Source organism: Sus scrofa, chromosome 15 (assembly GCF_054392235.1).
Source record: "Sus scrofa isolate SSC_HxYL_T2T_F1_AM1 chromosome 15, Sscrofa_HxYL_maternal_Yorkshire_Landrace_v2.0, whole genome shotgun sequence".
NCBI classification, from domain to species: Eukaryota; Metazoa; Chordata; class Mammalia; order Artiodactyla; family Suidae; genus Sus; species Sus scrofa.
Window position 1 is genome coordinate 78,187,523 of NC_139397.1, and position 24,029 is coordinate 78,211,551.

The window sequence follows — 24,029 nt, forward strand, 5'->3', positions numbered from 1 at the left end:
TTTTGCTTTCAGTGATATATTACAGTATGAGTGGGCTTACTGCTTATATAGTCTTCACCTATATAGACTCCAGGAAGAAGCTAGACTGTCCCAAGATCTCCTTCAAGGAACTGTGGGTAAAACCATAGCTACTATGTAATGAGCATCTACCTCGGACCGTCTTCCTTGTGTGCATTATTTAATCTTAACAACATTTAAGGTAGGAATCATTACCCATACAGGTGGAGAAATGTCATGATTCAGAAAGATGAAATCCTTTGCCCAAGTCATTTGGCTGATAAATGAGAGGATTGGGAGTTAATCTTTGTCAGTTGGAAACAAGGCCAGTGCTTTTCTCTTCATGACCCACTTTCCTAAGAATTGATGGGGAAAGTTCATTTCCAGAATAAAAGCTGCAAGAGGATTCTGGCCTTAAAAAGTATGGGTAGCATATGAAATGTGATTTGATACACATTTTTTTCTGCCACATTATCCAAAATTTTAAGTGAATTATGTTTTCCATCTACACAGTTTGACATAGGCATTCTGGAAGAAAAGTTACATATTCCAAAACTCAAGGCTTGTTTTACTTGCTTAGTACCAATTAAGTTCAAGTCAATTTATTATCTTTTGCTGAACCACGTGGAGGTGTCACAACAGTATATTTCAGCCCAGAGATGGGCTTTTGATGGGAAGGAGAGTTAAAAGTTAATTGTTTTAGAAGCATCGTATTCTGGGCTCCTCACAGAAATGGGTCCATGTATTGGCCACTGTCCCAAAGAATCATCTACTGAATGTTCCTAGAGAGAGATTGCTTCTCCTTGTGTCTTGTTCGGGGGGGTGGGGGTGTGTGTCAATAAGAAGGTCAAAAGTTTTTTCTGTTTTTCCCTCCCTGTTTGCACTCTTTCTTTTCCTTTTAGCACATCACTGACTGTTCAGGTGGAAAATATTCCTTGCTGCTTCAGTTGCCTGGGACCTGCCATCCAGGCCAGTGCTTTCTAGCAATTACACCATCAGACTTCCCATCTTCTCTCTTTCTTACATCAAACATAGAACTCTTCATCTATTCTATAAGCTGCTTACTGGAAATACTAGCTGATTCGATGTATTTTATATAATAAAATATAATTATTTATAATATATATATAATAAAATATATATAATTCGATGTAAAATATATAATTTTAACTGGCGTTAATGGCATAATGTTTTATCCCCTTGCAGATGTGTGTGCATTTGAAAACTGGAATTTTAGAGAAGTAATGCCTCTTATCCAAGATTATAGATCTCCAATGGTGAAATATCAGGAATCATGGCATGATAGGTTCATAGGTTCAGAAGAACAGTCAGACCGGGAGTCTGTCCATGTCTCTCAAAATTTTATTCGTTTTTAAAGTTTTGGCTTATTATTTTGTCTGAATATATTTTGTATCATTCATTTATTTGTCTTTTCTTCGTAAAATATTTATGATTACCTACCATCTGCAGGGCACTGTACCCGTATTTGGGAATGAAATAAAACGTGACAACTGACAACTATTTTCAAGGAAGTTCTGGTTAGAAATGAGAGGCTGAAATATAAAGACACTGAATTATTCATTTCTTTTTTAAAAAGGTCAGTTTTGTCAAGATATAATTTACATATAATAAAATGTAATATATTTAACATATATATAAAATATTATATATTTAAAATATATAATAATTTGATGAATTTTTCCAAACTTATGCATTCATGTGACCACCACTAGTCATTATACATACAATATTTCTTTATCTTTTTTTTCTTTTTTTCTTTTTTTTTGCTTTTTAGGGCCACACTTACAGCAAATGGAAACTTCCAGACTAGGGATCTAATTGGAGCTGCAGTTGCCAGCCATAGCAATGCCTGATCCAAGCCACCCACCACAGCTTATGGCAACATTGTTGGATCCTTAATACACTGAGCAAGGCCAGAACCTGCATCCTCATGGATGCTCGTCAGCTTTGGAACCTGCTGAGTCACAGTGGAAACTCCCATAATGTAGAATATTTCAATCACCTCAAAAAGTGCCCTGTTTACTCCTACCCAGTGCTTATCCCAGGCCTCCTGCACCCACTGATCTTTTGTCTCTATAAATTAATATTGCCTGTTAAAGTAGTTCATATAAATGAGTAATATAATGGGTACACCTTGGTGTCTTCTTTTGCTCAGAATAATATTTTGGAGATTTATATATATTATTGCATGTCTCAGTAATTATTCCATTTTATTGCTGAGTAGTATTTCACTGTAAGGTATAACACAGCTTGTTTATCCATTTATTTCTTGATGAACACTTGAATTGTTTCCAATTTTAGGCTCTAGTGAATAAAGCTACTATGCATATTTGTTTATGAGACTTTATATAGATGTATGTTTTAATTTATCTTAGGTGTAAAACTGCTGCATCATGGTAAATGTATGTATAACTTTAAGAGAAACTACCAAAATGATTTCCAAAGTGATTGGACCTACCATTTTACATTCCCACCATTAATGAAACAGAGTTTTAGTCTGAATATTTTTTACCAGCACTTGAAATAATCACTCCTTTTCATTTTAAGCATTTTAGTCAGTATGTAGTGGTAATTAATTATGACTTTAATTTGCCTTTCCCTAATGGCTAATGATGTTGAACATCTTTTCATCTCTTTATTAGTCATTTGTATATCATCTCTTATAAATGACTTTAGATCTTTTACCATTTTTGTAGGGTTCTTTGCTTACTTAATATTGAGTTGTAGAAGTTCTTATACATTTACACTATTGGTCCCAAATTCTTTGCTATATCATGTAATACAAATAACATGAATAAATTCTCCCAGTGTGTGGTTTTCTTTTTCATTTATTAATGATATCTTTCGAAAATCAAAAGTTTAAAATTTTTGTAAGTCAGTTGATTTTTTTTTTTTTTTTTTTTTTTACAGTTCATGATTTTCACGTCCATCCCAAGAAATCTTTGCCCAATCTCAAGTCAGGAAGTTTTACTCCTTTGTTTGCGTCTATAAGCTGTATAGTTTTAGCTTTTACATTTAGATCAATTCAAATTAGTTTTTGTGTATGAGGTGAGGTTAAGAAAATTTATTTTTGTAAGATGGATATCTAGTTGTTCCAGCAAAATTTGTCGAAAAATAATTTCTCTATGATTATCTTGATGTCATTGTCGAAAATCAACCGCCTGTATGTATGTGTTTATTTCTGGACTTTCTACTTTTTCCCATTGATCCGTATTATAATTATATAGCTATACTACCATTAACACATTGTCTTCATTACTGTACTTTATATTGTTTCGGGATTTAATAGTATGACTCCTAATTTTGCTTTCTTTTCCTAAATATTTTGGCTAGTCTAAGATTTTTACATGTCCATATGATTATTAGAAGAAAGTTGGCAGTTTTTAGACTTTAGAGACTTTGTATTTCATTGATCTTTAGATTAATTTGGAGGAGAATTTATACCTTAATAATACTGAATCTTCCAACTCGTGAATGTTATACATTTTTCCATTTATTTAAATTATCATTATTTTTCTCAACAATTTTGTGTTTATATTAGAACTTATCACCAAGTATTCTATGTTTGTAATAATTCCATCTCTTTCATTTTGTGTTCTTTCTTTTCTTGATCAGTCTAGATAGAGGATTATAAATCTTACTGACCTTTCTAAAAGACCAGATTTTTGTTCAATTTAGCTCTGGGTCAGAATCCGAACTAGACTTTTAAGTATTAACAAACCATCTTTAGTGGTTCCCCGTATTCCCATTTCCCCTGGGTCAACACAGTGAAGACAGATGTCACTTTTGCATGCAATGCATAAGAGAGGAACTCTACAGATGACACATCTATTCTTCCTTTCTTGAAGAGAGAGAAAGAGAAAGACTTTTACTCTGTAATATAAACACATTTTCTCTGAGGGTAGGAAGGTAAGGTCTCTACGATTTTATTGTTCTTTGGAATGTAAACAAATGTCTCTAGGGGAAATATCTCTAAATGAATAATAATGAGTCTTGCTATATTATCCAAAAGGATAATCTCTGCCTTTTAATTGGAGTGTTTATATCACTCATATTTAGTCAGTTATTGATATCTTGAGTTCAAAGTTATCTTCTTGCCATTTATTTTTCATCAGTTTTTGTATCTTTTGACCTATTCCTATTTTAAATTAATTTAGTATTTTTTTACTATTTAAAATTTTTTAAATTGTATTTTTTAAATAGTATTTTTAAATAGTATTTTTAAATAGTATTTTTTAGTATTTTATTTCCATTATTTTGGTTTATTGGCTATATCTCTGTGCTTAATATTTTTTATTAGATTTTCTAAAGTTTTCAATATGCATTTTTAATCTGTCATAATCTAGCTCAGTAGCCAAGCATTTTCAGTAAAAGGCCAAATAATACATATTTTAGCTTCATGGGCCACATAAGTTCTCTGTCATATATTCTTTTCTTCTAACCTTTTAAAACTGAAAGAAAAGAATTTTTTTTTAGCTTGTGGGCCTTGCACAAACAATACAAGGCCAGATTTGGCTTACGGATCAGTTTACTAACCCTTCCTCTAAGCTCAAATATTATATCACTTTACATATAATATAATGAACTTAAAGCAATATAGTGCTATTTATCCCTTCCATCCTTGGTGGTATTTTTGTCATATGTTTCCTTCTACATATAGGCCCTACTCTTTGTGGGGCTTTTCAAATTTTTTTTTTAATTTAAATTTTTATTTTTACTTTAAAAAGTCAATTGTCTTTTAAAGAAAATGCAAGGGTTCCCATCGTGGCTCAGCAGTGACGAACTCAGCTAGTATCCATGAGGACATGGGTTCGATCCCTGGCTTGCTCAGTGGGTTAAGGATCCGGCTTGCTGTGAGCTGTGGTGTAGGTCACAGTCATGGCTCAGATCCTGTGTTGCTGTGGCTGTGGTGTAGACTAACAGCTACAGCTCTGATTCAGCCCCTAGCCTGGGAACATCCATATGCCACAGCTATGGCCCTAAAAAGACAAAAAAAAAAAAAAAAAATGTAAAAGCAAAAAAAAAAAAAATGACCTTTTGTGTTTATGTATATATATATGTTAACATATATATATATATATATGTTATTTCAGGTACTTTTTTCTAAGTATATATCTGGTATATCTTGACCTTGAAGAATTTTTTAAAAATATTTGCTACTTAATATTTTTAGTATTTTTTTTTTGTGTTACTCTGCTGAGTATGAATTCTCCAGGTTTTTTGCTTGTCTGAAAAAGTGTGTATTTAACCTTTAATTTTGAAACAATTCACTTAATAGATTATTTGTTGAATTTTCCTTCTTTTAACACTTTAAATATGCCACTTTATTGGCTTTGCCTTGCATTTTTCATGATGATAAGTCTGTAGTAATTCTTATGTTTATTTTCCCTATAGACAGAATGTTTTTTTTTTCCTTTTTGCTTTAATTTTTTTATAATGATTTTTGTATTTTCCATTATAGCTGTTTTAGAGTGTTCTGTCAATTTTCTACTGTACAGCATAGTGACCCAGTTACACATATATGTATAAATTCTTTTTTCTCACATTATCATGCTGCATAATTGATGAGACATAATTCCCAGTGATATACAGCAGGGTCTCATTGCTTATCCATTCCAAAGGCAATAGTTTGCATCTTTTAATCCCAAATTCCCAATCCATCCCACTCCCTCCACCTCCCCATTGGCAACCACAAGTCTATTCTCCATGTCCATAATTTTCTTTTCCATAGTAGGTTCATTTGTGCCATATATTAGATTTCAGATATAGGTGCTATTACATAGTTTTGTCTTTCTCTTTCTGACTTAACTTCACTTAGTATGAGAGTCTCTAGTTCCATCCATGTTGCTGCAAATGGCATTATTTCATTTTTTTTATGGCTGAGTAGCATTCCATTGTGTATATATACCAAAACTTCTTAATCCAATCATCTGTCAGTGGACATTTAGATTGTTTCCATGTCTTGGCTATTGTGAACAGTGCTGCAATGAACATGCAGGTGCATGTGTCTTTTTCAAGGAAAGTTTTGTCCAGATATATGCCCAAGAGTGGGGTTGCTGGGTCATGTGGTAGTTCTAGGTATAGTTTTCTAAGGTACCTCCATACTGTTCTCCATAGTGGTTGTACCAGCTTACATTCCCACCAACAGTGCAGGAGGGTTCCCTTTTCTCCCCACCCCCTCCAGCATTTATTATTTGTGGGCTTATTAATGATGGTCATTCTGACTGGTGTGAGGTGGTATCTCATGGTAGTTTTGATTTGCATTTCTCTAATAATTAGGGATGTTGAGCATTTTGTCATGTGCTTGTTGGCCATCTGTATATCTTCCTTGGAGAAATGTCTATTCAGGTCTTTGGCCTATTTTTCCATTGGGTTATTGGCTTTTTTGCTGTTGAGTTGTTTAAGTTGTTTGCATAATTTAGTGATTAAGCCCTTGTCTGTTTCATTGTTTGAAATTATTTTCTCTTATTCTATAAGTTGTCTTTTTGTTTTCTTTTTTGGTTTCCTTTGCTGTGCAAAAACCTGTCAGTTTGATTAGGTCCCATTGGTTTATTTTTACTTTTATTTCTGTTGGTTTGGGAGACTGACCTGAGAAAACATTTGTAAGTTTGAGATCAGAGAATGCACTCTTCTAGGAGTTTGTGTCTTGTCTTACATTTGAGTCTTCAAGCCATTTTGCATTTTATTTTCATGCATGGTGTGAGGGTGTGTTCCAGTTTCATTGATTTACATGCAGCTGTCAGGTTTCCCAGCAATACTTACTGAAAAGACTGTCTTTTTCCCATTTTATGTACTTGCTCTGTTGTCAAAGATTAATTGACTATAGGTGTCTGTGTTTATTTTTGGGTTCTCTATCCTGTTCCATTTGTCTCTATGTCTGTTTTCATGGATAATAGTTGGGTTTGTTAACCACTGAGCCATGACGGGAACTCCTAAAGTTTTCTTTAATCATTGGTTTTAAACAATTTGATTATTATGTTTCCTGTTGTGGCTGTCTTTGAATCTGTGCTAATAATTCATAAAATTTGAAATATTTTGGTTGTTATGTCTTTCTGTATTTTTTCTGCCCTTTTAAAATTCTTCTCCTTGTCTTTGACTTCAATTACACATATATTAGACCACTTAATATTATCCCACAGGTGATTTAGGATCCAAAATTTTTTTGAATCTTTTTTTGGTTTGAATATATTTTACTATTCTGTCAAGTTCATTTTTTTTCCTGATGAGTATGATATGTTAAGCTGTACAGTGGTTTCAGATGTTGTATTTTTCATCTAGAGATTCCATTTGCTCTTTTAAAATGCCTTCTATTTCTTTACTCATTACGTTTATGTATTCTTTTATATCATTGGACATATTTGTGAAAGCCGATTTAAAGTTTTGTTGTCTTATTTTATTTATTATTTCTGGCTCTGTTTTGTTAATTGCCTTTTCTCTTAGTTATACTTCAAGTTTTGTTACTTTTTTAGGTGGTGATAGTTGTATTATATATGTAATATAGTTGTACTTCTTTGGATGCCAGATATTATGAAGGATGCGTTATTGACTATTTTGGATTTTTTTTTTTTTTTTTAGTTAAAGTGCATTAAAATTTTTTGGCATGGAGTCAAGTTACTTCCAAGTCATTGTGATTCCCTCAATGTCTTTTATTTTGTCTTAAACTTTGCCAGAACAAATCTAAAATAGCCATTACTCTAGGGTTTGTTGAAACTCTCCTCTAATGTATGGCCCTTATAAGTTCTCTATTGAATACCTCAGATATTCCACAAGATCCATCTAACAGAGCTGGTTAAAACTTGTTGTCTGCCAGCCACTTGTGAACTTTGGGAACTGATCAGCCTATAGCTCCCTGAATGTTGATCTTTGCCGGGCCTCATAGATTTTCACCTGGAACATATGCAGATTAGTGTTCAAACTAGGATTCAGCCTAAGAATTTTTGGATTCCTGGTAGATTTCTGACTGTCTTTCTCTGAGTATTCTCCTTTCCTTCAGTGCTTGCCCTGCAAATTCTAGCTTCCTTCTTCTCCTTGGGCTCCAAAGTCTGTAGCTTCCACTCTATGAACCTGAGTTCTCTTCTACCCTGGCAGAAGGCCAAGTGGATCATAGGCTTTATCTCATTTGTTTCTCCGTAAGGGACCATATTCCTGTGCTTCCTGTAGTCCAGTTGTTAAAAAGAATTGGTTCAAGTATTTAGCTTAGTTTTCTAATTATCTCACTGTTTTTGGTGGAAACAAATCCATACCATTTACTCTTTCGTGGGTGGCATTGAAGAATCTTATTTATATAGCAATGTGTTTCATGAATAGAAGTGCACAAATTCAAAGGAAACTCAACAAGAAATTAAAAATTTGAAGAAATTGAATCAGCAGGAAGCAATCATCCAATTGTGATAAATCCAGGCTCAGTGGCTAACCATGTAAGGTGAGGGCATCTCTGGGGGTGAATTCTGTGAGCATCTCCCATTAATTATTTTTAAAAGGGTATTGCATTTACAGTGGTCATGCAAGGAAGAGTAACTATTTCTATTTTGGGTAGGATTAGAGAAAGCTTTATAGAGGGAGAGAAAGATGTTTGAGAAGAGTCTTGAAGGATGAAAAATTAAGTTAAGCAGTTTTCTGAGCAGAATTACTCTATGGAAAAGACATACAGATATAAAATGGAATGGCTTGAGCATGTGAGTTTGGGGAGTTTGATATGTAGGTGTCATCAAGGAGAGACTTGATTTCATGAATAATGATATATTTAGACTCTATCCAATAGTTGGAAGAAGGACTTTAAGGGGAGAAGTTATATGTTTAGATGGGTGGAACACAGGCCTTTTCGTTGACCTTTTTGTGTGGTTGTGTCATTTGGGTGTTGGTAGGAGTCAGGGCAGTTCTTTGGCAGTTTTTCTCAAATTGCAGATAGAAACCCATCAGTGAGGTTGTAAAATGAACTTTTCCTTTAAAAATGTAATAGAATAGAAAACGTTTTCATGTGTATCAATATGAAGAGGAATGGTTTTTGTGGAAACTTTTGTTTCACCTATATATACAGTTTTATGGCCCTACCCATCAGTGCTGAGAAGCCCCAGGCCAAACAACAATCCAGGTGGGATCACAGCCCCACCCATCAGTAAACAGGCTCCCTAAAGACACCCCCAGGCACACAGCTGCATCTAATTTCACCCAGAGACAAAGCCCCACCCACCAGAGGGATAGGAATCAGCTCCACCTACCAGCGGGCAGGCACCAGTCCCTCCCATCAGGAAGCCTACAGCAAGCCCCTGTACCACCTTCAGCCGCAAGAGGGGCAGGCACCAGAAGTAAGAGAGGCTACAACTCTATTGTCTGCAAAAAGGTCACCATGCCAGAAACCTATAAAAATGAAGAGACAGAGAACTATAACTCAGATGAGGGAGAAAGAAAAAAACCTCAGAAAAACAGCTAAGTGATCAGGAGCTTCTCAACCTCCAGGATTTAGACTTTTGATGCTAAAGATGATGCAAGACATTGGAAATTTACTGGAGGTAAAGATGGGTAATTTACAGGAAACACTGACCAAAGAGATACAAGGTATAAAACTTAAACAAGAAGAGATGAAAAATACAATAACTGAAATAAAAAATTCATTAGAATCAACCAACAGCAGAATACAGGAGGCTAGAAGAACGAATTAAGTGAGGTGGAGGACATATTAGTGGAAATCATTAATGGACATATTAGGACATATTCTGTGGAACAGAAAAGAGAAAAAAGATTGAAAACAAATGAAAAGAGTCTCAGAGAACTCTGGGACAATGTTAAATGCACCAACATCCATATTATAGGGGCGCCAGAAGGAGAAGAGAGAGAGAAGGAGACAGAAAAAATATTCCAAGATATATTAGCCAAAAACTTCCCTAACATGGGGAAGAAACCACTCACTCAAATCCAGGAAGCACAACGAGTACCATATACAGTAAACCCAAGGAGGAATACCCCAAGACACATATTAATTAAACTGACCAAAATTAAAGACAAAGAGAAAATCTTGAAAGCAGCTAGGGAAATAAAACAAATAATATGCAAGGGAACCCCGATAAGGTTATTGGCAGGTTTTTCAACAGAAACTCTGCAGGCCAGAAGGGAGTGGCATGATATACTTAATGTGATGAAAGGAAAAAACCTCCAACCAAGATTACTCTACCCAACAAGGCTCTCATTCAGATTTGAAGGAGAAATCAAAAGCTTTACAGATAAGCAAAACCTAAGAGAATTCACCAACACTAAACCAGCTTTACAACAAATACTAAAAACTTCTCTAGGCAGAAAAGGCCACAACCAGAAGCAAAAACACCACAAATGAGAAGGCTCACCAGTAAAGGTATATACACAGTAAAGATACGAAATTGTCCACACGCAATTATGCCACCAAAATCAGAAAGAGGAGGGTACAGATGCAGGACACTGGAAATGCACTTGCAATTAAGATACCAACAACTTAAAACAATCTTATGTTTATATATAGACCCTTATATCAAAACTTCAGAGTAATTGCAAACCAATAATCTACAATCGATATACAAACAAGAAAAATCAATTCAAATGTAACACTAAAGATAGTCATAAAACCAAAGGAGCAGAGAACAGGAGAAGAAGGGAAGAAAAAAGAGCAACAAAATCAAATCTAAAGGAGTTAATAAAATGGCAATAAGAAAATACATATCAATAATTACCTTAAATGTTAATAGACTAAACGCCCCAATCAAAAGACATAGACTGGCTGAATGGATACAAAAACAAGACCCATATATATGCTGTCTTCAAGAGACCCACTTCACTTCTAGGGACACATACAAATTGAAAGTGAGAGAATGGAAGAAAATATTCCATGCTAACGGGCATCAAAAGAAAGCTGGAATAACAATACTCATATCAGACAAAATAGACTTTAAAATGAAGAATATTTTAAGAGACAAGGAAGAACACTACATAATGATCAAAGGATCAATCCAAGAAGAAGATATAACAATTTTAAATATCTCCATACCCAACATAGGTTCACCACAATATATAAGGCAACTGCTAACAACCTTAAAAGGACAAATCCACAATAACACAATAATAGTGGGGACTTTAACATCCCACTTACAGATCATCCAGACAGAAAATCAACAAGGAAACACAGGCCCTCAATGAAGCATTAGACCAGATGGACTTAAGAGATATTTATAGGACATTCCATCCAAAAGCAACAGAGTACACATTCTTCTCAAGTGCCCATGAAACATTCTCTAAGATTGATCACACCCTGTGCTATAAATAAAGCCTCAGGAAGTTTAAGAAAACTGAAATCATATCAAGCATCTTTTCCAACCACAATGCTATACGACTAGAAATCAACAAGAAAAAAACCGGAAAAAACCAAAAACGCATGGAGACTAAACAATATGCTAATAAACAACCAATGGATCACTGAAGAAATCAAAGAGGAAACAAAAAAATATCTATAAGCAAATGACAACAAAGTTACCACACTCCAAAACCTATGGTATGCAGCAAAAGCAGTTCTAAGAGGACAGTTTATAGCCATACAAGCCTACCTCAGGAAACAAGAAAAAGCTCAAATAAACAAGCTAACTTTACATCTAAAGCAGCTAGAGAGAGAAAAACAGACAAGACCTAAACTTAGTAGAAGGAAAGAAATCATTAAGATCAGAGGAGAAATCAATGAAATAGAAACAAAGAAAACCATAGAAAAGATCAGTGAAATGAAAAGCTGGTTCTTTGAAAAGATCAGCAAAATTGATAAACCCTCAGCCAGAATTATCAAGAAAAAAAGAGAGAGGACTCAAATCAGTAAAATTAGAAATGAAAAAGAAGTAACAACAGACATCGCAGAAATACAAAGGACCATAAGAGACTACTATATATAACTATACTCCAATAAAATGGAAAACCTAGAAGAAATGGACAAATTCTTAGAAATGTACACAATCTTCCAAGACTAAACCAAGATGAAATAGAAAAGATGAATGGACCAATCACAAGCACTGAAATTGAAACCATGATTAAAAAACTTCCAACAAACAAAAGTCCAGGACCAAATGGCTTCACAGTCAAATTCTATCAAACATCTAGAGTAGAACTGACACATATCCTTCTGAAACTATTCCAAAAAAATGCAGAGGACGGGATACTCCCAAACTCATTCTATGAGGCTGCCATCACCCTGATACCAAAACCAGACAAAGATACCACAAAAAAAGAAAATTACAGGCCAATATCACTGATGAACTTATATGCAAAAATCCTCAACAAAATACTAGCAAACCGCATCCAACAATACCTTAAAAGAATTGTACATTATGATCAAGTGGGATTTATCCCAGGGGTGCAAGTGTTCTTCAATATCCGCAAATCCATCAGTGTGATACACCACATTAACAAACTGAAGAATAAAAACCATATGATCCTCTCAATAGAGGCAGAAAAAGCCTTTGACAAAATCCTACATCCATTTCTGATAAAACCCTTCAGAAAGTGGGCATAATGGGAACCTACCTCAACATGATAAAGGCCATATATGACAAACCCACAGTGAACATCATTCTCAATGGTGAAGAGCTTAAAGATTTCCCCCTGAGATCAGGAACAAGACAAGGATGTCTGCTCCCTCCACTACTCTTCAGCATAGCCACAGCATTGAGAGAAGTAAAAGAGATAAAAGGAATCCAAATTGGAAAGGAAGAAGTAAAACTATCACTATTTGCAGATGACATGATGTTAAACCTAGAGAACCCTAAAGACTCTACCAGAAAACTGTTAGAGCTCATCAATGAATTTGGCAAAGTCGCAAAATTAATACACAGAAATCAACTGCATTTCTATGTACTAACAATGAAAGATCAGAAAGAGAAATTAGGGAAGCAATCCTGTTTACCATCACATCCAAAAGAATAAAATACCTAGGAGTAAACCTACCTAAAGAGACAAAAGACCTGTACTCTGAAAACTATAAGACACTGATGAAAGAAATTAAAGATGAAACTAACAGGTGGAAAGACATACCATACTCTTTGACTGGAAGAGTAAAATATTATGAAAATGACTATACTACTCAAGGCAATCTACATATGCAGTGCAATCCATATCAAATTACCAAGTATATTTTCCACAAAATTAGAACAAAATATTTTAAAGTTTGTTTGGAAGCACAAAAGACTCAGAATATCCAAAGACATCCTGAAAAAGCAAAATGGAGCTGGAGGAATCAGGCTCCTGGACTTCAGACTATATTACAAAGCAACAGTCATTAAAACTGTATGGTGCTGGCAAAAAGACAGAAATACAGATGGGGAAACAGGATAGAAAGCCCAGAATTAAACCCACACACCTGAAGTCAACTAATCTTTGACAAAGATGGCAAGAATATACAATGGAGAAAAGACAGCCCATTTAATAAGTGGTACTTGGAACACAGGATGGCCACATGTAAAAGAATGAAATTAGAACACTTCCTAACACCATACACAAAAATAAACTAAAAATGGATTAAAGACCTAGGTATAAGACCAGACAGTATAAAACTCTTAGAGGAAAACGTAGGCCAAACACTCTCCAACATAAATGACAGCAACATCTTCTCAGATCTACCTCTTAGAGTAATAAGGGAAAAAACAAACATAAACAAATAGGACCTAATTAAACTTAAAAGTTTCTGCATAGTAAAGGAACCCCTAAACTAAATGAAAATCCAGCCCACAGAATGGGAGAAAATCTTTGCAAGTGAATCAACTGACAAGGGATTAATCTCCAAAATTTGTTAACACCTCCTGTAGCTCAATACCAAAAAAAAAAAAAAAAAAAAAAAACCTATCAAAAATTGAGCAGAAGATCTAAACAGACAATTCTCCAAAGAAGACATATGGATGGCCGAAAAACACATGAAAATATGTTCAAATCCCTCATTATTAGAGAAATGCAAATCAAAACCACTATGAGGTACCACCTTACACCAGCAAGAATGGCCATCATCAAACAGTCTACAAACAATAAGTGCGGGAGAGGGTGTGGAGAAAAAGGAACCCTATTACACTGTTGATGGGATTGTAAATTGGTGTAACCACTGTGGAAAACAGTATGGAGATTCCTCAGAAAACCAAAAATAGAACTACCCTTTTATCCAGCAATCCCATTCTTGGGCATCTATCCAGAGAAAACCAATGATGCAGCTGACAAGGGCTTAATCTCTAAATTATGCAAACAACTTAAACAACTCAACAGCAAAAAAGCCAATAACCCAATGGAAAAATAGGCCAAAGACCTGAATAGACATTTCTCCAAGGAAGATATACAGATGGCCAACAAGCACATGACAAAATGCTCAACATCCCTAATTATTAGAGAAATGCAAATCAAAACTACCATGAGATACCACCTCACACCAGTCAGAATGACCATCATTAATAAGCCCACAAATAATAAATGCTGGAGGGGGTGGGGAGAAAAGGGAACCCTCCTGCACTGTTGGTGGGAATGTAAGCTGGTACAACCACTATGGAGAACAGTATGGAGGTACCTTAGAAAACTATACCTAGAACTACCACATGACCCAGCAACCCCACTCTTGGGCATATATCTGGACAAAACTTTCCTTGAAAAAGACACATGCACCTGCATGTTCATTGCAGCACTGTTCACAATAGCCAAGACATGGAAACAATCTAAATGTCCACTGACAGATGATTGGATTAAGAAGTTTTGGTATATATACACAATGGAATGCTACTCAGCCATAAAAAAAATGAAATAATGCCATTTGCAGCAACATGGATGGAACTAGAGACTCTCATACTAAGTGAAGTTAAGTCAGAAAGAGAAAGACAAAACTATGTAATAGCACCTATATCTGAAATCTAATATATGGCACAAATGAACCTACTATGGAAAAGAAAATTATGGACATGGAGAATAGACTTGTGGTTGCCAATGGGGAGGTGGAGGGAGTGGGATGGATTGGGAATTTGGGATTAAAAGATGCAAACTATTGCCTTTGGAACGGATTAGCAATGAGATCCTGCTCTGTAGCACTGAGAACTATGTCTAATCCCTTATGGTGGAGCATGATAATGGGAGAAAAAGAATGTATACATGTATGTATAATTGTGACACCATGCTGTACAGTAGAAAAAAATTGTATTGGGAAATAACAATGAAAAAATTAAAAATAAAGACACTTGTACTCCAATGTTCACTGCAGCACTATTTGCAATAGCCAAGACATGGAAACAACCTAAATGTCCTTTGACAGAGGAGTGGATCATACACACATTGTGTGTGTACATACACACAATGGAATATCACTCAGTCATTAAAAGGAATGAAATACCAGCATTTTTAGCAACATGGATGGACCTAGAAATTATCATGTTAAGTGAGGTCAGTCAGACAATGAAACTCCAACATCAAATGCTATCACTTACATGTGGAATCTGAAAAGAGGACACAATGAACTTCTTTGCAGAACAGATACTGACTCACAGACTTTGAAAAACTTATGGTTTCTAAATGAGACAGGTTTGGGAATGGGGGGATGTACTGAGGGTTTGGGATGGACATGCTATAGAATTTGTTTTTTATGATTGTTGTACACCTGTAAATGTAATAAATTTCATTTAGTAATAAAAAATACAAAAAAGATACAAATGATGCTTAGAAAAGATTATGAAACATGTCTAAATTATTATTCAACACAAAAGTCAGTGCTGTAGCCACTTTATCTATTATGCCCTTAGAGATGAGAGATTACCAAAAAATTATAGACGTATAAGAGCAGAATAACCTAAGAGCAGATGTATCAGGTAGAACAACAATCTTAATGAAATCAGACATTTTCTTCTCAAAGTATTATTTCCTTTTTTGTCTGAAAAAGTACTTTTTGATGAAGTAAAGGCATTGGAAGGTTTTAACAAAATATAGAAATATAGGAAGATAGAAAGAAGAAATGTATATTGTATGTAATACATGAGAGCTTAAGCCCTTGATGACATTTACCTTCAGTTGTGAGAGGAGATTTAATAAAGTAATTTATTAGGTCCCCTCAGTCATGAAAAGAAATGTCATAAAAGATTTATTCCTTCCTATATTGTCAGTAAATTGAATATTAATCCTTATATTCCTATCTTAGTGTGGTATACCACATTTTTAGTGGTCCTGCTTCAGAGCAAAACAAAAATAGATTCCAAAAAAATTTTAAATTTGGGGGACAGAGAACTTTAACACCAGTAGATGCTTTTGCATGTCTAAATTTTGAGTGCTTATTTATTGTCAAAAAAGAACTAACCGTGAGAAATAAGCCAAACATCATTTCAGCTGGTTTAATTATGATGCTAAGTTTAATGTCTGTTCAGATATTAGGACAACATTTTACATGGAACAAGTCTACTTCCCAAGGACATTTCCCCCAGAGAAAAAAAGAGTGTTGGTGATGGGATGCAAATTTCCTTACTATTAGAAAAGCACCTCAATTCATAAGTCTATTGTGTGTAAGGCAGCAATTTTATTTTATAATTGAATATAAAATTCCAACTATTTCAAAGATAGGTATTTTTAACATATATAAAATTTAGATCAAAGATTCACAAAAAGAAAGGAAAACAGAGAATTAAATGTAAGTTAATTTAGATCAGTATCATTTTTTCAGTCAATGGTAATGACACCATTACAGATAGAATTCAAACATTCCAAGTTTTGTGTCACTTGAGTTAGATATTTTAGTTGCTCCTAAAACATTGACTGTTTTTCACCTTTGCCTTTCAGGCATATCTGCACTTAGGAGAGGAACTGTCTTGTCCAATAAATTTTCAGGTATGTCTTCAGTTGCCTGAGACATGGGCAGAATGATGTAATGCAAAGCAAATATGAAATGACTTCAGAAATTGACACAAAGTGACAGGTCTTTTCAAAGGAAAACTCTCCTGACATTGGATTGGGTTATCATCCTCAAAGCAGAGCTTCAGTTCCAGGAGCAGAGGCAGATGGTAAAAAAATTTAGGGAAATGAACAAAAAACATGATATATTTTGATAAATAGTCATGGCAATAAGTCCATATAAACCACAAATTTATTTTTAGTTAAAACTAATTCAGAAATTTAACTTTTATTTAGAAAATTTGAATATTTTCATCTCATATGTGGAAATACAGATTCCCAAAGTCTAATTCAGTTCTGGCTTGACAAACAGGAAATTTGTAAGAGTATGACTGTGATCCTTGGGGTTGTAGACTTTTGAGCTTCTACATTCAGAAACACTCATTTTAGGTAGGAGTGACACTGCAATTAGCAGAAACAATATGATTGCCTTTCTTTTCTTGAATGTGTCCTGGCTTCTCCGTCTGTGGTATAAGCAAAGGCTGTGTCTGATAGCTTAGGGAGTACAATGTAGTATCTTTTATGTAGCAGGTGCTCAAAGTATTTTAAATTTTATGTTAATCTTTAATTGCAAATTTTAAGAAAAATCCAAAAATGCAAAAGTATATAAAAGTTAAAATTTGCGATTCTTCTTTCATTCATGTTTTTATAGGAGTCACTATGAGCAGACCAGTTATTAGAAATGGGTTGCCTTTGGCTTTTATGAATCTAGTTGAAAATCAGAAAATGCCTATTTTTTCTTAATTTTTACAAAATGTCAGCATAGAATTAATGTGTCTAATATACCTAATTATAGAAATAAACTATCTTCTCTTTTCATATGCATTGCCAAGATTTTGAGATGGAAAAGAATGCATGGGTAAAGTGTGCAAATATAATTATATCAAAAGGGGAATAAACTTACTTATTTCTCTTTAAGTATATATGACGAAGTTGATTCTGGGATAATAGAGGTGAACTACCAACCTTCCATGAAATGCTCACAGATACCTCTGCTATTAAAAGCAGAATACTGCAGCAGCATTAGAAATTAGGGATTTTCATCAATTCTGCAAAACCTTATAAGAAATTACTGCTTAACAAAATTAGACCAGATGCAGATTTCTAGCAGCTATTAATACTGCTGTATCAGTGATATCAAATCCTTGCTGATCAGAGATCAAAGACACTATGTTGACTAGAGACATTTCCTTTCTTGTCACCCTTATTGTAGTCATTCTTCTACAGCTGTGTGGATATATAAGATGTCCCAGGAGTTCAGTCTTCCTGCGTATAGATGTGCACAGGTAAGATGTTGTATCTTGATGAATCCTCGAAAGAAGTAAATGTAAAACGAGTAGTGAAAGTCATGTACTCTGAGGGATGTATACAATGAAATATATTTGACATTACTTCAAAAATATTAATGTGAAAAGAAAGGTACATTATCCTCATGATAAAGAAAAAGATCAAAAGTTTACAATCAACATAAAAGCAAAGAATATTTTTATAACATTTTTTTAAATGATACATTTTTGTTAGGGAAAAATGAAAAAATAATAACAATGACAAGATTAGATAAAGTGGAGTGAAATTAGATGTAAGCAAAGATAAAAATCAGCCAGGAACATGGAAAGATTGTTAAAAAAACCTAAAATATGGTATCATATTTTAGAAGCCATTAAGAGCAAAATCCTTAATACAGAAGTAGAAAGTTTATGTTGATGACAACATGAGAACATTTTCTGGAAAGCACAGGGTCTTCTTATTAAAAGTTAAAACTATATAAGAAAATAACTATCAGAGTTCCCATCATGGCTCAGCAGTTAATAACCTGACTAGCATACATGGGGATGCTGGTTTGATCCTTGGCCTTGCTCAGTGGGTTAAGAATCTGGTGTTGCCATGAGCTGTGGTGTAGGTCTCAGACACAGCTCAGATCCCGCATTACTGTGGCTGTGGCATAGGCCGGCCGCTGTAGCTCTAATTGGACCCCTAGCCTGGGAACCTCCATATGCTGCGGGTACGGCCCCCCCAAAAAAAAAGAAGGAAAGAAAAGAATATAACTACCAATATATCTTTAAAAGGTCAAATATGCAGATAGTTGGTAACCCTAAGGAAGAGGTGAAAATAAATGAAATAGAGTCCATACACATACACAGCAATAGCAAAGAAAGACTTTGGTCTGGAGATTTTGTCTTCAGGGAGAGTGTCTCCAGGAAGGGGATAATGTTTAGACTATTCCTGGTAAGTTTGTTACATAATCAAACATAATAAGCATTTTATAATCATTTAGATATAAAGAAGGTTGTATTAAAAGTCACAGAACTGTTTTAATCTTAGATTTCTCTGGAACAGCAATCATCAGATTTCAAGGGAGCAATATCAATCAGTTCTTGAAAGAATAGTGTCACAAAATCTCATGCATACAGACCATAGCAGGAGAGCCTCAGTTCCTTGAGAATCCAGAATTTCCACCTTTCATGTGCTATTCCAAATTATATATACAATTTTATCTCCAATGTACTTTACCTGGAAAAAATAGTCAGGAGTGTATGTCTCATATTCCTTTCCTGAAATAAATCAGTCAGGCATCAAACAACCAGTGACTAAATCAAATGGGAGATCTCAAGAATGGTAACTTATGATATAATTTAACTATAATTTACAGAATTACACTTAAGTAATCATGGCAAATATATTGAAAAATATATACACATATAAAACAATTGTTGGAAAAAAGAACTGTGGTATAAAGTAATTATTTATTAATCATATTCTGGGTCCAAAATCTTAGATAGTGGCAACAAAATAAAAACATTTTTAGAGAAATGAGAAGGAATTTAAATTGTTTGTTCTTCATTTCACAAATAGTTTTATCTTGATAGTAAACAAAAATGTATATGTATATACACATATACATACATATATATGTAACAAACACCAACATATTAAAAACTACAAAGATATTCTCCAAATTAATCATATATGACATCTTCTAAATCTCTAAAGAAAAGTGGCAAATAAAGCATAATCCATTTACCAATGGATAGAAATTAAGGAAAACACAAGGAAACATTTTCTAAAAAAGTAAATTGGCAAATGAGAAGGCTAAGAATATAGGATATGACACTATAAATAAGTCATTGTAAATATGTCAAACATCCCGTTTTTTTTTTTTTTTTTTTTTCTTTTTTTGGTCTTTTTTTTAGGGCCACTCCCCCGGCATATGGAGGTTCCAAGGCCAGGGGTCTAATCAGAGCTGTAGCTGCCGGCCTACTCCAGAGCCACAGCAATGCCATATCCGAGCCGTGTCTGTGACCCACACCACAGCTCATGGAAATGCCAGATCCTCAACCCACTGAGTGAGGCCAGGGATTGAACCTGCAACCCCATGGTTCCTAGTCGGATTTGTTTCTGCTGCACCATGACAGGAACTCCTCAAACATCCCGTTTAGAAACAAAAATATGGTTAAGGGAAACATGCAAAACAAAATGACATATGTAGACTGAAAAATGGAAGACAGATGTGTCAGGAAAATAAAATAAAAATGTCAAAGCAATAAAATAAAGTACAGCAAATATGTATATATAGATAGGTATATTATTCTCTTTGTGCTTTTTTGAAAGATTTTTATTTTTTCTACTATAGTTGATTTACAATGTCAATTTCTGCTGTATGGCAAAGTGACACAGTCACACATACATTCTTTTTCTCGCATTATCCTCATTCATGCTCCATCACAAATGACTAGATATAGTTCCCTGTGCTATACACCAGGATCTCATTGCCAGTCCACTCCAAATGCAATAGTTTGCATCTACTAATTCCAAACTCCCATTCCATCCCACTCTGTTCTTCAAGTCCATGAGTTTGTTTCTTTTCTGTAGATAGGGTCATTTGTGCCATATTTTAGATTCCAGATATAAGTGATAGCATATGGCATTTGTCTTTCTCTTTCTGACTTCACTTAGAATGAGAGTCTCAAGTTCTACCCATGTTGCTACAAATAGCATTATTTTGTTCTTTTTTATGGCTGAGTAGTATTCCATCGTGTATATATACCACATCTTCCAAATCCATTCATCTGTTGATAGACATTTAGGTTGTTTCCATGTCTTGGCTACTGCGAACAGTGCTGCAGTGAACATGGGGTTACATGTATCTTTTTCAATGAAAGTCTGGATATATGCCCAGGAGTGGGATTTCTGGGTCATATGGTAGTTCTATATTTAATTTTCTGAGGTACCTCCATACTGTTTTACATAGTGGTGGTACCAATTTACATCCCCACCAACAGTGCAGGAGGGAGTATCCACACCCTCTCCAGTATTTGTTATTTGTTGACTTATTAATGATGGCTATTCTGACCCGTGTGAGGTGGTACCTCATAGTAGTTTTGATTTGCATTTCTCTAATAAATTAATGATGTTGATCTTTTTCTCATGTACTTGTTGGCCATCTGTATATCTTCTTTGGAGACATGTCTATTCAGGTCTTCTGCCCAGTTTTCAATTGGGTTGTTGGATTTTTGCTGTTGAGTTGTATAAGTTGTTTAGAGATTAAGCCCTCGTCAGTTGCAACGTTTGAAGTGATTTTCTCCCATTCTGTGTTGTCTTTTTGGTTTTTTTTTTAATTGTTTAGAGCATATATATATATATCTATATATCTATCTAACTATGTATATAGTTAGTTAAAAATAATAAATGAGACAGAGATTATTTTGTCAAAAAGAATTCTGAGAAAAAAAGATATAATAACAGAATGTGTGTGTGTGTGTGTATTTGTATACTAACACAGCAATGTAGAAGAATTATATTGGGAGATATTAAAGCAAGGTTTTTTCCTTTGTGTGCTTTGTAAAACCCATTACTCTCCCTTGGTTTTGGTTTGGTTATATTTGTAAGAGAAAGTTGTATTAGAAGAGAAGCTATAATGTAGAGCAAATTGTATTAGGAAAAGGTATCAATTTAGCAGAAACAAAAAGATTTAAGTTAGCAAATTTAGAGACGAGTGTATATTGGAGGAAACTTTGGAAGCAACAATTAAAAAAGGGAGAATAAGTCAGTAGAATAGTAGGTTTCGTCTTGCTTTTAATTATAGTAGTTTAAATCACATGTGAAGTTTGATCATGTAGAATGTTAGATCACACAGAAATTTCATAGTCTCTTAAATTTTCTAGTTTTCCAAAAAACTTGAGAGAAACTGTTTAGATCAGCAGGCTTATAAAGGTTCTGCAACTTACATGTCAAGAGACATGTAACTATTGAGCCAGAGATTGACATTAACAGAAGAGCCAGTGTTGACAGGAAGAACAAGCCATATCCAGGTGGAGGCTGCAAAGAGAGTGTGGGAAAGTGGAAATACCCTGCCACTAGAACTGGAATAATTTGTAAGTCCCCGGAAGCTCAGATCTCTCAGGAAGGAGAGGAAGGAAAAATATGGGTAGCAGAGAAAGAAATAATTTTTAGAGTACATATTCCAGGGACCCTAAGTTGGACCTGAAGAAGCACACATTCCCCTAAATGCAAGTTTTCATCATTGGGAGAAATGCAGACTTGAGAGAGAAATAAACTTCAATGAGGGAAGAATAAAGTTACATTTCTTATACTCCTGAGTTGTAGATGTGAAAAAAAAAAACCCACTGCACATAGAAAATAGAAACATTAAAAATCAAATGAAAAACTGGGAAGTTTTAAAATAGTTAAGGATATGGGAAGTTGGGATGACAATGATGCTTATTAAATTTGTATCCTATAGAAAATTCTTTTAAGTGTTCATGAAATGCTTATACATCTTCAGTAAATCTTCCAAACATAAACAGGACTGTCTATGTTATCTGAGCAGTAGAATAAATAACCCCTTATGACAATTTTTTAGGCCACACCCACAGTATGTGGAAGTTCCCAGGCCAGCGATTGAATCTGAGCTGTAGCTGTGACCTATTCTGCAGCTGTTCCAATGCTGGATACTTGCTGCACTTGTTACCTGTGCTGCAGCTGCAGCAACATTGGATCCTTTAATTGACTGTGTGGGGCTGGAGATCAAACCTGAGCCTCTACAGTGACCCAAGCCACTGTAGTCAGATTATTAACCCACTTTGCCACAGCAGGAACTCTTCCCATGACAATTTTAAGTGCATAACTTCAAATAGTTCTTGGATCAAGTAGAAGGCGTGCCAACAGAAGTGGGCAGATCTTTCCCATCAAATTTCAAAATGCATTACAAAGCTACAGTAACTAACACAGCGTGATGTTGGTTCAAAAATATACAGGTTATTTGGAAGAGAATATGGAATCCAGAAACTGGTTCAAGAATATGTATGCAACATTTTGTATATGATAAGGTGGCGTTTTGGTATAGTGAGGGGGGAAAATGATTGCTGAATGAATATTCTTACTTTGGAAATTTGGAGAAAATTTAAATCACTACCTACCTGTAAATTTCAAATACATTAACATATTAAGATACAGATAGAAGTCTATTTTATTAATAATGGGATAAGGAGGTCATTTTAATTATGGTATCAAAGAAAAATAATAGTTGAAAATAATACTTTTTTGCTTATATCTAATTATATGCATTTTTTATTGTATTATCTAAAACTTCCAGAGCAATGTAGAGCATTAAATTGATAATGGAAAATCTTATTTCTTCTGACACATAGTAGTTCTTTGAATCTTATCAGCAGGCATGATGTTCTCAGCAGTATTAGGTAGTCATTATTATTCTAAAGAGAAATCCTTTCACTTAGACTTCAGAATATTTACTGTTTTAAAATCAGATGTTGACTTTTACAAAATTCTTTTTAATGGTATCTAAGATATGATAAATTATATTAGCAGATCTATTTTTATTGATCCATCTTTGCATTCATAGACTAAAAATTTACTTTGTCATGGCTTATTATTTTTTAATACACTTCTGAATTAAATTTACTGTTATTTTACTTGGGATCTTCTATGTCACTGTAAGACTTTGATCTGTCATGTTTAGTTGTGTTTGTGGGTGGGTATGTGTTATTTTAATCAGGTTTTCCTCTTAGGGTTGAGCTATTTTCATAAAATACTTTACTTCTATCCCTTTCTTTCTGTCTCTCAGAAAAGACAGACTTCAGTGACATAAAATAACTTAATTC

The 24,029-nt window shown here is 34.4% G+C and overlaps 1 long non-coding RNA gene across 1 annotated transcript in view; it reads left to right on the top strand.

The window, feature by feature from the left end:
* The window catches only part of LOC146395929 (uncharacterized), a 157,376-nt gene that overhangs the window by 118,554 nt on the left and 14,793 nt on the right, over positions 1–24,029 (top strand). The window contains exons 2-3 of the long non-coding RNA XR_014828998.1: positions 16,801–16,848; positions 18,125–18,197. This is a non-coding gene — a long non-coding RNA (uncharacterized LOC146395929). The remainder of the gene's footprint in view (positions 1–16,800; positions 16,849–18,124; positions 18,198–24,029) is intronic.